The sequence below is a fragment of the Perognathus longimembris genome, chromosome 12 (assembly GCF_023159225.1).
Source record: "Perognathus longimembris pacificus isolate PPM17 chromosome 12, ASM2315922v1, whole genome shotgun sequence".
Lineage (NCBI taxonomy): Eukaryota > Metazoa > Chordata > Mammalia > Rodentia > Heteromyidae > Perognathus > Perognathus longimembris.
In genome coordinates this window covers 30,457,857-30,473,827 of record NC_063172.1, presented here as the reverse complement: position 1 = coordinate 30,473,827, position 15,971 = coordinate 30,457,857, and the positions used below count along the sequence as shown (strand labels likewise).

General features: G+C 45.2%; 1 protein-coding gene across 3 annotated transcripts in view; it reads left to right on the top strand.

Moving 5' to 3' along the window:
- Positions 1-7,681: 7,681 nt before the first annotated feature.
- The window catches only part of Matn2 (matrilin 2), a 126,467-nt gene continuing 118,177 nt past the window's right edge, over positions 7,682-15,971 (top strand). For all 3 annotated transcript variants that reach the window (XM_048358620.1, XM_048358619.1, XM_048358618.1), the window contains exon 1: positions 7,682-7,807. The gene's annotated coding sequence lies outside the window, so the exon portion shown is untranslated. The remainder of the gene's footprint in view (positions 7,808-15,971) is intronic.

Below are 15,971 nucleotides of genomic sequence, written 5' to 3'. Positions count from 1 at the left end.
ACAGCTTCTCCTGGGGAGCTAACTGGGGGAGAATCATTACTATAGATCATGCAAAGGGAAAAGTCACCCCACAGACAGACCCTGATGAGGCCTCAGCTAGATGTGTGCTTTCTGAGTATGTTGAGTGTCTCTGTGGGGGGGGGGGGGAGGGGGAGGCCTTTTCTAGAGAGTTGTAAAAATGGTAGGCAACATACAGTTAGGCAATAGAAGGACCAATCTGTGAAAAAAAGATTAAAGGAGCAGTAAGATGAGAGGCCAGTATTCTGCTTAAATATAAAATCAAAAGGAAGCAACATTCTTAGTTCTTACTGTGCCAGTGATCCGGTCCCTTTTATGTGTGCTTACAGCTCTGAATACAAACACTGCTAGATGTTTCTTCTCTTAGAGCTTTCTCTTTTTTCTTTTCCTAGCAAATCATGGGAGCATTGAAGCAATAAATGACTTAAGTCTAACCCCTGTGGAGTCCTGAAACCTTATATACAGGAAAATGCTGAACAGCTAGCATGCAACTTGATATAGTTGACATGTCTGCATACTTACTGGACACTTGAAATGCAAACAAAATCCCCATGAAACTGTGATAAAGCATGTCAGTTCTTCTTTTACACAAGATTCCTGTAGTTTAGCAATGTCAATTCCTCTACACCAAAGTACCATAGACATTAGTCGGGAACATTCTATCAGCGAGGCAGTACCTGCAGTGGGAAGCACCTGTAAGAGGAGAGATTACAAACCTAGAAATGGTAGCAGCAGCTGGGCGCTGGTGGCTCATGCCCATGCCTATAATCCTACTCAAGAGGCCGAGATCTGAGGATTGTGGTTCAAAGCCTGGGCAGCAAGGTCTGTTCTTATCTCAAATTAACCACCCAAGACCAGAAGTAGAAGTTACTGTATGAAAGGAAATGTACCCATTACCTGACTTATGTAATTGTAATCCCTCTGTCCATCACCTTTATAATAACAGTAAGGTAAATTAGCTTTACATTAAAACAAACAAACAAACAAAAACAATTTGCCCACTTAAGCTAGGTGCTGGTGGCTCACACCTGTAATCCTATCTACTAATAAGGCTGAGATCTGAGGATCATGGTTCTAAGCCAGTCCTGGCAGAAAAGTCCATAAAATTCTTACTTCCATTAAAACCACTCAGAAAAAGCCAAAAGTGGCACTGTGGCTCAAATATTAGAGTGCTAGCCTTGAGCAAAGGAAGCTCAGGTACAGTGCCCAGGCCCTGAATTTAAAAAGAAAAGAACCTCAGTACCACTACACACACACACACACACACACACACACACACACACACACACACACACACACACGACTAAATCACTTAGAAAGAAGAAATGCAACTTCTGTACAGTTGCCCCTATGGATCCCTGGGTGAACTCAGGGAGTGGTTGCTGTCCATGAGCTTCCTTTTGCTCAAAGCTAGAGCTCTACCACTTCTGGCTTTTTGAGTAGTTTTATTGGAGATAAGAGTCTCATAGATTTTTCTACCTGGGCTAGCTTTGAACAATCCTCAGATTTCAGCCTCCAGAGTCGCTAGGATTAGAGGTGTGAGCCATCAGCACCTGACTGGAGTCCTCACTCTTGCTAGGTAAGTACCACTTGAGCCTCGCCTCCAATCCTTTTTGGTGTTATTTTTTCAAATATTCTTTCCCAAGAGCTGGTCTTGAATCACTATCCTCCCGTCAGTATTTGCCTGTACAGCTGCACCCCTATTTGGAATTACAAGCATGCACCACCACACCAACTTGTTTGTTGAGATGCTTGATTCCACTAACATTTTTGCTCTGGCTGGCTTCAAACCACAATCTGCCTGATTTCCACTTTCCAAGTTACAGGGATGATAGGTATATATTACCATATCCAGCCCTATTCATTGATTTTGGTGCTATTGCAAATGGAGATGTTTTCTTAATTTCATTTTAAGTTGTTTGATATGAAATAAAGATGTTAAAAACACTGACCTTGTATCCTGAAGCCTCATATTAGTTCTCACAGCTTTTTTAGTGTATGCCTGCATATCAGATCAGATCTCTGCAAATACAGTTTTACTTTTTTTCTTTCCAACAATTTTCATTTTCTTGCCTTAATTCAATCTTCTTGTATAAAATTGAGTAGAAAGGAGAGAGAATCTCCTTTCCAATCTTAGATGAAAGTTCTCACTCTGTTTTTCTATCTTATGCCATGGAGTGTAATGTGGATTGATGGATTTCTACAGATTCCTCTTAGGGGGACCAGGCTATTTCTGGTTCATGGGATGTTTCGTCAGGAAGGACCTCTCCCCCACCTCTCTTTCTCTCTCTCTCTCTCCCTCCCTCCCTCCCCCTTTCTTCTTTTTTTCTCTCTCTCTGCTCTCGCTCTCTCTCTCTGCCAGTCCTGGGGCTTGAGCTTAGGGCTTGGACACTGTCCCTGAGCATCTTTTAAATTTTTTAACTTAATTTTATTGTCAAGGTGATGCACAGAGGGTTTACAGTTACATAATAAGGTAGTGACTACATTTCTTGTCATACTTGTTGCACCCCCTTCATTTTTCTCTCACCTTCCCTCCCTCCCAGCCTGCTAGTTGTACAGTTCCTTTCCAACATATTGTCTTATGGGTATTGCTATTGCATTGGTTCACCCTTTATTCTTTGTCTCACCATTCTAATGTTCCTATTCCCTTCCCTAATTTGGATAAACATATATACAATACCCAGTGAACCAAAATCATATACAGGAATAACAGGGGATAAGCCATAGGAAATTCACATAGTACATTAAAATAACAACAATAAAATCCTCATTTCCATATCTTGGAATTCATTTTGCTTAGTGTCATCTTATATGCTCATATGTACATAGCTGTTGAGCTATTGTGATCCTCTGCTAGGACTATCCTAGACATTTTTATGTTTATTTAGTAATTGTTTGGTTTTAGAGACGTAGTGTAAAGTCACTGACCAAAACATGTAGAAATACCATTTGAAAAGATATTTGTTATTTTACAGACACATTCTCTGCTTTTTTATTTTTTCCCCTAACATCCACATATCCAGGAGACCATGCATCTTTGTTCTCTGTGTTCTAGGCTTGTCTTGCCTGAGCATCTTTTTAGATTCTTAAGCCACAGCACCATTTCCAGCTTTTTCTGTTTATGTGATACTGAGGAATGGAACCCTAAGCCACCTTCCCAGCTTCTTTCTCTCTCTTTCCTTCCTGCCATTCTTTTTATGCCAATATGGGGAATTGAACTCGGCCTGGGTACTGTCTCTTAGCCTTCCTCTTGGGACTAGAGCTTGTACCATTCGAGCTACAGCTCCACTTGCAGCTTTTTTTTTTCTGGTTAAATGGAGATGAAGGACTTTCCTGCCTGGGCTGGCTTTGTACCTTGATCCTCAGATCTTAGCCTCCTGAGTAGCCAAGTGTGAGCCACTGGCACCTGGCTAAGAAGGGCTTTTAAATTTTGTCAAGTACATTTTCTGTGACTATTAAGAAGATCATGTGGGCTTTGTCCTTTGATTTGCTGATTAGATGTGTTACATTTGTATATATTTAAAGACTGTCCTGCCATATAACTTTGCCCTGTATTTAGGCTGGTTTTGGGGAAAAGCAGTGTTTCTGGTAACCTTTCCTTAGGCCCAGCCAGGAAAGCTGAGCTTAGAAAGTTTTAATTCTTCAAAACTTTGGTTATTGCATCCTCTTCTCATCAACTCTGTGTGTGTGTGTGCGTGCGTGCGTGCGTGCGTGCACGCACACACATGCATACACACTGAGTCTGGGGCTTAAACTCAGAGGCTTGGTTCTGTCCCTGAACTTTTTTTGCTTAAGCCTGGCATTATACCACTTGGGTCATAGCTCCACTTTCAGCTTCTTGGTGGTTAATTGGAGGTAAGAGTCTGTCAGATAAGAATCTCAGCCTAGCACTGGTGGCTCACACATGTAATCCTAGCTACTCAGGAGGCTGAGATCTGAGGATCTTGATTCAAAGCCAGCCTGAGCAGGAAAGGCCATGAGACCCTTATGTCCAATTAACTGCCAGAAAATTGGAAGTGGAGCTGTGGTTCAAAGTGGTAGAGCACTATCCTTGAGGAAAAGAGCTCAGGGACAGCGCCTAGGCCCAGAGTTCAAGCTCTATGAACAACAAAAATAATGAGCCAAAAAATGTATTATTTATAGCTAGCTTGCATGTAGCCAGTGATTTTCTGGCACTTTACATACTTAGGAATTGTTCTGCCAATTCTTGTTTTAAACGAGTCAAGACTTTGCTGTTGCTTCTCCTGAGGCTGTCTACTAGTGAACGTGCTCTCACTGTGTCCTATTTTCTGTGGTTTCTCCGCAGAATATCACAGTATTCTGTCCATTCGATGGCTTCATACCCAACAGACCATACTCTTAGACGAGAATATGAAGGCTTTCCCCTGCATCCTTGTCTCATTCTTGGTAGGCGGCCTCATCATTGATTGCACAAGTGTGGACAAGGTCAGAGTCACAACAGCTGCATTTCTACACTCAGGACTGCCTGGTTCAATTCATGATCACAAAACCATGTTGAGGCCTTCTTGAGAAAGCCTTTTGTTAGCCAGGCACAGTGGCTCATGCCTGTCAGCCCAGCTACTTCCGAGTCAGAGATCAGGTGGATTGAGGTCTAAGACCAGACCAGGTCAAAAATGTAAGGCTGTATCTGAAAACTGAAAAGAGCTGGAGCCTGAGGTCAAGTGTAGACTGCCTGCCTAGCTCAGCTCCTCCCCCGCTACAATAAAAAGGAGAAAATAATTTTTGTTTATCTAAACTATTTTAACTTAGTACAATTTTCTTAATACTCCCCCTGTCTTTCCAAGATGGGATCATGTTTCTTTAGAAATAATTTCTATAGGGATAAATAGTACTATCAGTTGACCAGCTCTATAGGAGCCCCTCTGGACATAGAATTAGCTCTCAGTATTGGCAGAGTACCCAGAAGGCTGCATTGCTTTTCTAGAAGTTTCTCTATCCTGAACTGCAGTAGAAATTCAGCTTCTACTTTACCATATTCCTCTCACCTCCCTACCTCAGCAGCTCTAGCAAATGAGCAGCTGACCTTCCCTTCCCAGGAGATTCCCTGCCTTTCTACTTAAGGGAGGAGAAGGCGCGCCCGCAGCTTGTCACTGAGAGGTAACGCCAGTGATGAACTTTTGCACTTTCATAGTGCCACTCACCCACTCAGCGCAAGTTTCATTTTAGGCTCTTAGTGAGCCAAACTGCCCTTTAGTCTCTCACCCTTTGGCTCTCTTTGTGTTTCCAGAGTCTTATTTTCATCCATCATCCAGGCCAGATAGCTAGGTCTCAAGAATTCTAGAGTAAAACAAGCTCTAATGTTTCCAGGGAACAAATGGATGCTTTTGCTAAATCCCACATTTGAGGATTGCCCAAATCCTTACTGTTCAAAAGACCCGACATGGAAGCAGAACTGAGCTGACCTGCGGCCTTGGCTACCGAGGGTGAGAAAAAATTTTAAAGACTTTTTAGTTGTAGGAGCTCTCAGCTACTACACACCCTCATTCTTGCTTGCTTGTCCAAGCGCGCAAACGAGAAGGGAGGCTCTTAACCCCACACTTCTCAACAAGCTCCTCTGCACAGGCACCTCCTGGCAAGATGTCTGGCAGAAAAAAAAAAACAGAAACCTCTTCCTTCCTTCCTTCCTTCCTTCCTTCCTTCCTTCCTTCCTTCCTTCCTTCCTTCCTTCCTTTCCAGTCTTGGGGCTTGAACTCAGGGCCTGAGCACTATCCCTGGCTTCTTTTTGCTCAAGGCTCTCACTCTACCACTTGAGCCACAGCACCACTTTTGGATTTTTCTATATATGTGATGCTGAGGAATCAAACTTAGGGCTTCATGTATACAAGGTAAGCACTCTACTACTAGGCCATATTCCCAGCATGAATAGATCCTTTTCTCAACTGCCATCATTACCAACTTGCACTTAGCCTACTACATAACCAAGGTAACCCAGAAGTTAAATCACTGTTTGCTCTGACTTCATTTTTGACCTTGTTCTTGCCCCCATTTTGTTTGTTTTTGCTGACCTCAAGATCATTCTCCAAGGTAGAATAATAGCTCATTTGACCAGTTGGACTTGGCCTCTGCTGTCCTCCATACAGAAATTTCCTATTCTGAAGATTTCCCTTATTATTCCCCAGAGAGAAACACCCATTTTCATTGGCATACACCAAGAGTCACTGGAATCCGTTATTAAATCACAATTTCCTTCAAATCTTCAAGGATTTCCAGATTGCTATTGTTTTCTTGGTAAGTCACAGGCTCATGATGGTGTCTTGGAAGGGGGTTACACATCTTAAATGTAAGTTTCCATAAAGGAACTCTCCTTTTCCTAGGGGATTTTCACTGGCAGGGACTCAGGAAGAATTTTCTTTGATGGGATCCAAGACTTGAGAGCTGAGACATTTGCTGAAGACTGTCCTTTGCTTTCTGACCTCTACCTCCCTCCTCCCAAAGACTTACACAAGCTCTTTCGGTGGATACCAAGGCACCCAGTGAACTAATGTGCGAGAAGGGGTGGGGGGCCATGAATCCCAGATTCTTGGTATTGGGATGCCAACGATGGCCAGAATGTGTTAACTCCATAGTCTTGAAGTAGTTGTACAAAGAGGTTGCATTTCAATTCAACATGTCCGTTTATGAGGCCCATGAACCTTGATTAGTATCATTCTATCTCTTCCAACCTTACCCACACCCCTTCAAGTTTGGCTGGGATGTTAGTGACCAACTCTTGGGAGTTTTTCTGAAGAACTGATTTCATACATGGCATTTATATTCATCTTCCAGAAACCAACTCTATCATCAAATATGAATGTTGGCTAGTTACAAAATCCAGGCAGCCCGAAGCACTTCAAGGACCAGCCTCTTGCATATCGTGAGGATTTGATACTTGTTCTTCCTCTGGCTTGTTCAAACATGCACGGGGTGTGCTGGGTTAGTGGTTTGGGGCTAGAATTTTAGAGTTTCATTGAGAGGTGTCCTGGCCTGTTGTGCAGATAGCCCACTGTGCCCGCCAGCTGGGGTGGTGGTGGGGACCAGCCCTTCTCCCACCCATCAGTCAGTCCTGCCTTCTATGTCCCTGCAGGGCCCCCTAGGGGGTAAGCGGCCCCCCACTTGACGAAGCTGTAAACGTCTCCCCTATAATTTCTCAGGTCTTGTCTGAACTAGACTTTCACCACTGCTTAGGGTAGGAATCTTGTCTCTTCTCCATCCTGGCATCGTGGCCTGGTCCTCGGCCAGTAGATGCTCCGTTAATATGAACTGGGGCGGGGGGGGGGGGTGGGTGGTGGTGGTGGTGGTGGGGTCAGCTGGGCACTGCCAGGACAGCTCCTGACACTCGTCACCCATTATCCCTCCTCCCACCACTTTATCCCTCCTGCGGGGAAATGACCCAAGTTGCCAGCCCCGCGCCCCAACCCCCGGCCCGCCCTGGCTGGAAGGCCCACTGAGGAGCCGCGCGGATCTGGGGGCCGCCGGCAGGGTGCGGCCGCGCGGGTCGCCTCCGCCTCTCCACGCCTTCCCCATCCCCGAAGAGGAGTCCCCCCTTCCGCCGGCCCGGCGCCGCCCCCCCCTCCCCCCGCGCCGGCCCGCCCGCCCTGGCCCCGCGCCCCGCCGGCCGCCCGCAGCGCGGGAGCGCCCTGGGATGGGACTCGGAGGCGGCGGCGGCAGCGGCTGCGGCTCGGGCGTCTCGGAGCCTCGGCCCCCCACGATCGGTTCCCGCGGGACAGCCGCGGCCCTCGGCCGGGCGACGCGGCCCACGGGGCATCCTGCGGCGCGGCGGTGGCTGCAGGTGAGCGTGGGGGTCCGGGGCGGACGGACGGATGGACGCGCACACGCGGGGCGCCCTCCCGGCGCTCGACCCCGCGGCTCCACGAGGGTCCTGTGCGTCCCTTGGGGACACGGGGCGAGGGGGGACGCCGGGAGGGGGCGGCTGGGCTCTCTTTTTATCGGGACGCTCGGGGCTGGGACCCCCAGAGCGCCCCACGGGGGCGCTGTGCCCTGCAGGGGGGAACCCAGGACCCCGGCTGCACCGACGCCGGGGATGGGGGACTTGTTGAGCCGGTATCCAACTGGTGGAAAATGATTCTGTGTGTCCCTTGCCTTCCCCGAGATGGTATTTCAGCGTCAGGGTTCTGATTTCCTCCCTGTTCTCTAGAGCAGCTTCCCAGTATTTTAGAAGAGGGCGGGGGTGGGGGGGAGAGATGGGGGAGGGAGGGTCGTTCTCGCTGTTGGTAGAAGTGGGGAGGATAGAAAATGGACACTGGTAGGGTCTCCAGGACTGGGTGCATGGGGACACACTCTCACGGGGAGGACAAACCCAATAGGAGCTCTAGATAAATCACAATGACAACTGTGGCAGTGCCCACCAGCTTACAGGCTGGGATAGGCACAGCACCCAGCTACTCAGGCCCTCAGTTTCCTCATCTGTCCAGTCAGTTGGTGGGTTTAAATGAGATAGGACAAGTGAAGATAACGCCAGGAGCCTGTTAAGGTGAGGTGGTGAGCTCCAAAACAGCAAGGGGTTGACAGTGAATTCAGACACACACACACACACACACACACACACACACACACACACACACCCCTCAGGAAGAATGCCTCCCATGGCTACCCATGCCACAGGTGTTTAACTGGAGTTTTCCATGCAAAAGGCTACTCCTGTAGGGTTCTCCCTGTTTGTTTTCAAGCCAAGAGCTTGACAAAGCAAGATACCAAGGTGGGTTTCCTCTGCCTCTGAAGTTCAGCCCCTAGAAACACCTGTGGAGCCAGGTGCTAGTGGCTCACATCTGTAAAGGATTACAGCTACTCAGGAGGCTGAGGTCTGAGGATTGCATCTGAAGCCAGTCTGGGAAGACATCTGTGAGGCTCATCTCTCCAGTAAACTACCCCCAAAAAGCTGGAAGTGGGGCTGTGGCTGAAGTAGAACAGCTCTAGCCTTGAGCAAAAAGAAGCTCAGGGACAGTGCCCAGGTCTTGAGTTCAAGCTCTAAGACCAGCACCAAAAACAAACAACCAACCCCCCCATGGAGAAGGTAGATACCTGTACCTCTTCACCTCCCAGTTTTCTTTCCACACTTTCATTCCTGCCCATAGAGTTCAGTCTCCTAAGTTACCAGGTCTAAAAGAAAAGAGCAACAAATCAGGCCTCCAGGGGATTTTGACTCTGATGCTGGCAAATTAGACCCACCCTGGCCTGAAGGTACCAGAGCAGAGTGCAAATCTGCTTCGGATAATTGTCAGGTCCTAAGCTCCCATCAGTTAACACAGCTTAGGTCTCTGTCAGCCAAAGACAACTGAAGTGAGGTCTGAGATTTAAAGGGAAGAGACATTGCTCTTTGGAAAAACAAGAAGGGAATAAGAGAGCCAGTGGAGGACTGGAGAAACATCCCAGTTTCTCTGGAGGTAGTTCTCCTAGGTACCTACAAAAAAAGGCCAAAATTGAGGTTGGGCTGGGGAAAGAGAAAGGAGAGAGACCCAAGTCCAGGTAAAGCAGACCTGGTAGGCAGTGACAATGGAGATGGTAAGATTGGAGGGGAACCAAGGTGCGGTGTGGGAGCAACCAAGTCAGCAAAGGCATCTCTGGGTCTTGATCTGCAGCACGTAGTCCTTTCCTAGGGTTTCCTGTTTTCTACAAGAGCTAAGGAGGGCTCCCCTGATTTGTGCGGGAGTACACATAGAGTGATTCAGGGGTGGGGAGGGAGACTAATGTCCAAGGAGAGAGTGGAGCCCATCTTTACTGTTGCTAGGAAACAGTGCCAGAGAGGCCCTTCCAAGAGACCAGTGGCCACTTGGAGCTTCAGCCCATGAGGTCATCCTTGAACTCTGCCATGTGGCTCAGCCACCACGGGCCGAAGGAAGCTCAGAGGCAGGACTGGGCAGAATTCCAGAGGCCTTGGCTGCTGTCAGGAGTTGGTGGTAATGACTGTGACAGTGACTTTGATGGTGATGAGAGGTAGTGGGAGTACCGCCTGAAGCACATTGCTCTCAACACCTGAAGGATCTGGGTTCCAGTTACAAACCTCATACCTGTAAGGATTTTGAAAAGCGACTTAATTCTGTGCCTCATTTCTCCATCTGTAAACAAGAAATTGGATGTGTGGAAAAATGAATCTAGTTACAACGTATGACATACCTAAGACAGTGCATGGCTCAGAGTAAATCATTATTAGCTATGCTTATTATTCCATTGCTTTTGGTTAAATCATTTGTCAGATAGGTATGATACTATCATAAGATTGTTTCCAGTGTCAAATGAAATAATGTCTATGAATGTTTCCGACACTGTGTAGGCTGCCATACATATTCATATGAGTTGACTGAAACTGAACTATTTGCAAAATATCTGCACTTAAGTCAGTGGTTGCATTGCGTAGTCGAGTGGAAAGTTCTGAGCATTGCCAAGAAACCTTGGTTTACCTGTGGTTCCCACTGCTTGATGGAACACTCAGTGTTCTTTCAGGTGATTGTGTTAGTTTCCAATGACTGCTATAACAAATTGCCACAAATGTAGTGGCTTAAAATAAATTTATGATCTTACAGTTCTGCTGACCAGAAGTCTGAAATGGGACTCATGGGACTAAGATGAAGTGTCAGCAGAACTGCATGCCCTCTGCAGGCTTCAGGGAAAATCTGTTCCCTTAGGTTTTCTGGATCTAAAAGCCAACTGTATTTCTTGGCTCCTGGTCCTTCCATCTTTGAAACCAGTAAAAATGTCTTCCAGCCAGGTGCTGGTGGCTCATGTCTATAATCCTAGTTACTCAAGAGGCTGAGATCTAAGGATTGGCCTGGGCAGGAAAGTCCTGGGGCTTGAACTCAGGGCCTGGGCACTATTCCTGAGCTTCCTTTGCTCCAGACTAGCACTCTGCCATTTGAGCCACAGCACCACTTCTGGCCTTTTCTGTTTCTTTGATTCTAAGGAATGTAATCTAGGGCTTCATGCATACTAGGCAAGCACTGTACCACTAAGCCACATTCCCAGCCCTTTGAGATTATTATCTTCAGTTAACCACAAAAAGCTGGAAATGGCTCAAGTGGTAGAGCACTTGACTTGAGCACAAAAATTCAGGGACAGAGCCCAGGCCCAGAGTTGTAGTCCCAGGACCACACAAAAAGTCTTCCAACCTCTTTCTCTGTCCCTCTGTATGTCTGTTCTCATCTCCTCCCCCTCTGTTTTCTTCTTTTCTCTTCCCTGTCTCTCCTCTCTCTTCTGGCCCCCTTTGCTCGCCCTCGTTACTATCTTTCTCTTGCAAAACCCCTTGTAATTACATTGAGCCGACCTGGAAAAATCCAGGCTAAGTTCTTCATCTCAAACTCTAATTCAATCACCTCAATAAAATCTTTTTGTGAGACCCAGTCTTTTTCAAGCTCAGAAGTTATTGCTAACCATACTTTTTATACTTTCTCCCTTTCTTTGATTCATCTTGACTTTTGTCCCCAGTCTCTCATGACAGGCTTTTTCTCCATCAACAGCATTTGCTGACTTTTCCAGCCCAGAAATTTCTAGCTTGCTCTCCATTTCCAGTGAAATACAAAGTCAGAATGCCTCCACCCATGGCAAGATCTCTGCTAAGAAAATCCCCACCTAATGGTGTCTGACTACCCTGAGATTTACCACAGAGGGTCTGTGTTAGTTTCCTACTGCTGCAGTAACAAGTTATCACAAAGTCCGTGGCTTAAAATAACACAAATTTAGGATGTCAATGTTGTGGAGATAGAATTCTGAAATGATTCTCAGACTGGGACAAAATCAAAGTGTTGGCAGGCTGGAGCCTCTGGAAGCTCTAGGGGAGAAATCATTTCCTTTCTGTATCCATCTTTTCACAGGTGTGAACCTTTTTTCTGCCAAGGGCCATTTGGATATATTTATAACATCACCATGGGCCATACGAAATTATCAATACAGGCAGACAACCACAGGCAGCCGATGAGAAGTATATGAGAAGCATAACTTGTCTGTCCTATTATACCGAGTAATTAGGGAGACTTACAGGGCCCACTGGCCATTTGCTCCTCACCCCTGTAAACTGCTTGTGTCATTTGTATGTTGTCATTAACGCATTAGCAGCAGGCTGCCTGTTAACATGTCATACTGTCACCTCTCTGGTTCTTCAACTTCTGGTTTTTTATGTTTTATTTTTGGTGCCGGTCCTGGGCTTGAACTCAGGGCCCGAGCACTGTCCACGGCTTCTTTTGGCTCAAGGCTAGCACTCTATCACCTGAACCATTGCACCACTTCTGGCTTTTTCTGTTTTTGTGGTGCTGAGGAATTGAACCTAGGGCTTTATGCATGCTTGGTAAGTACTCTACTGATAAGCCACACTCCCAGGCCTGGCCCTGAACTTTTTGCTCAAGGCTAGCACTCTACCATTTGAGCCATAGCTTCCCTTCTGGCTTTTTCTGCACCCAACTTCAACTTCTATTTTAAAAATACTTTCGTGATCATGGTGGTATCACCTGAATAATCCAGGATTATCTCCTATCTTTTCTGCTTTCTGTGCTTTTGGGCTTTTTTTCCCCCCCTTTCATTTCTTTATTGTCAAAGTGATGTACGGAGGGGTTACAGTTTCATATGTAAGGCAGTGTGTACATTTCTTATCCAACTTGTTTCCTCCCTCATCCTCCCCCTCCATCTTTCCTCCTCCCTACCTATTTTTTTTCTTTTTACGTGTGTGTGTGTGTGTGTGTGTGTGTGTGCGCGTGAGAGAGAGAGAGAGAGCGAGCGAGAGAGAGAGATTGAGAGTTGAATTCAAGGCCTTAAGCTCTCACATGGCTTTTCTTGTTCATGGCTGGGGCTTTACTACTGAAGCCACACCACCTTTTCTAGGTTTTTACTGTTAGAGATAAGGGTTTTATGGACTCTTATCTGCCCAGTATGGCTTTGAATCTTTTTTTTTGTTGTTGTTGTTTGTTCTTTTTTTTTTTTAATCTTTTGCCAGTCCTGGGGCTTGGACTCGGCGCCTGAGCACTGTCCCTGGCTTCTTTTTGCTCAAGGCTAGCACTCTGCCACTTGAGCCACAGCGCCACTTCTGGCCATTTTCTGTATACGTGGTGCTGGGGAATCGAACCCGGGGCCTCATGTATACGAGGCAAGCACTTTTGCCACTAGGCCATATTCCTAGCCCCTGTTTGGTCTTTTTTAATAACTTTTATTTAACATGCATTACAGAAAACATATAAGCAAAGTGCAAAGCATTACTGCCACAAGCAGTTCAGTTGGACATGACTGTCTAGATCCTCCATGTACACACACCAATCCCTTTTAGGTAACTGAGATCGCATGGTATGTCTCATGCTTTTCCAAATGTTACGAATTCACCAATTCAAAATCCCAAAGCTACATGAATATTTTGATAACCAAGAATAAACTACACAAACTCAATCTGTTTAGTAAAAAGAAAATTGCAATCCTGCTTTTCTTAGGGATAAAAATTTCACTGAAGACAAAAACAGCAACAGGCTTCTAGACAGAAGTACTGGCAGAGTTACAATTAAAATGCTGCATTTCCTTTATGCTCAATTTAAAATGAGATATAAAACAAGATATACTAAGCAATTTTTAAGCTCATTAGTAGGTTTATAGTATACTATCAAAATATTAGCAAGAATGTTTCTACTAAGTGTATGTATCCTTATGGTACAACCAGAACCACATACATCAATGGCTCTAATCAAAGTGTGAATCTAAGCACACATGCATAGCCTCTCTGTAGGTTCCTCTTCCTCCCCTGTTGCCAGCCTCTAAATAAGTCCTGCCGCCACTGCCCAGAGATGGCACAATCTATCCAGGATGGATCTGCTGAATGTAACCGACTATGTATAAGTTAGCTAATTCACTAGTTCTACTTTTTACCATACACTGCTCACCTCAGGACACAAAGATTAGATGGTCTGAAATAATGAACTTTGTGTATGAATATAAGTACTTTACTAAAAATGAACATCTTCTAGATGTGGTGATACTAGCAGAGCCCTTCTCTTATCTTCCTCTTCTCTATCACTCTAGATACTAACTCTGAGATAAAGACTTAATATTAACTTCACTCCCAGAAGACAGTTTTTCCTGCAAACTAACAAAAGGTCATTTATAGAGGGATTTTCTACTTCTTTTGGCATTAAGACTTAACCCTTAATACTTAGCAATATTAACTAAAATACACATATAGAACAAAGTCTAGACAACACGAACTAACAGAATAGGCACAAGATAGCCCTCTCTTTGCACACTTCTTACCTTAACCCCACCCCTGCTATGGCTTTGAATCTTGATCCTTAGATCAAGTCTCCTGAGTAGCTAGGATTACAGAGGTAAGACCTCAATGTCTGGCTTATCTTCCTATTTTAAAGAAGACTTATAAGGTTATCTGGTTAGTAACCTTAATTCCTTTTGTCACATAGCCCTACATTTCCAAGTTCTAGGAATAGCTATGTTTCCATTATTCTGCTTATTCCAGAGTGTGTTTTATGCAGCTTCATTCTTATGAATACATCCCCTTCTAGGAGATGCACAATGGCCCATTTAACAGAAAGGCTATGGGAAACTTTCTCCAAAGCAAGTTTCTCAGTTCTGATCACTCTTTCCCTTGGTCCATGACAGGATCTGAGAATGGAGTGCCTTGTTTGTTAAGTTCTCCATCATAACAACATATAAGAAGATTCACAGGGCTCTGGGAATATGGCTTAGTGGTAGAGTGCTTGCCTTGCATGCATGAAGCCCTGGGTTCGATTCCTCAGCACCACATAAAGACAAAAGCCAGATATGGCGCTGTGGCTCAAGTGGCAGTGCTAGCCTTGAGCAAAAAGGCAGCCAGGGACAGTGCCCAGGCCCTGACTGGCAAAAAAAAAAAAAGATGCACATACCATAGGGAATAGCTCAGTGGAGTTTTACAAATTGAAAATTCGTGTAACTGCTTCCTAGATCTGACCCCACAAGCTCCTCTTTGACCCTAACAGTATGTATCTTCTGAAGGTACCTACATACTTTTTAAACTTTTACCTTCTGTAGTCATAGATTAGTTTTGTTGATTTGTTTTCATTGTTGTAGCATTGGGATTTGAACACATGATCTGGTGGTTGCCAGGCAGATGTTTTTCTGTTTGAACCATGTTCTCAAGCCCTTTTTGCTGTGGTAATTTTTCAGATAGGTTCTTATATTTTACCTGGACAGACTTGGACTTCATCCTCTTATTTATGGTTCCTTTGTAGCTAAGATAACAGTATGAGCCACTCCCAACATTTTATTGGTTGAGGTGGGATCTGGTGAACTTTTTTGCCTGGGCTTGCCCTTGAACTGCAATTTTCCCAGTGTCAGCTTTCCAAGTAGCTAGTGTTATGGGTTTGAGCCACCAGGCTTGGGTCAGTTTTGCTGATTTTTAACGTGGGTTTAAAAAAATTGAAATATGCCTACAGAAGAGTATATAAGTCAAGGATGCAGCTGGATTAATTTTCATGATGCGAACATCTGTGTTATCCGTTTGACCTATAAACAGAACAGTCCAAGCACTCAGAGTCTCTCTTCAATACCCTGTGAATAGCCACTGCCCTAGTTTCTGTGATGGTAGGTTCATTTTTACTCAGTATTATGTTCATGAATTTATCATATTATGTGTGAAATGGTAACTCATTCTTTTATTGCTACATACTATCCCATTGTATTATAATTTATTTTGTTAAGGGTCATTTAGATTGTTCCCATTCATACTTCATTTTTAAAGGTGACAACCTATCCATACTTTATTTAGCCAGAACAAACAAAGAGGCATTGTGTGGAGCAACAGGAATGGAGCACTGATTCTGCGTGCGAGTGCGTGCGCGCGTGTGTGTCTGTGTGTGTGCGCGTGCCTAGATTCACTCCTGTTGGGATGTGGAAGTCACAGAATTTCTGAACAGGAGCCTAATAAGAATGATGTTGTGTTGGTGAGGTGTAATTTAGCCCTGATGTCAGATAGTACCACAGGA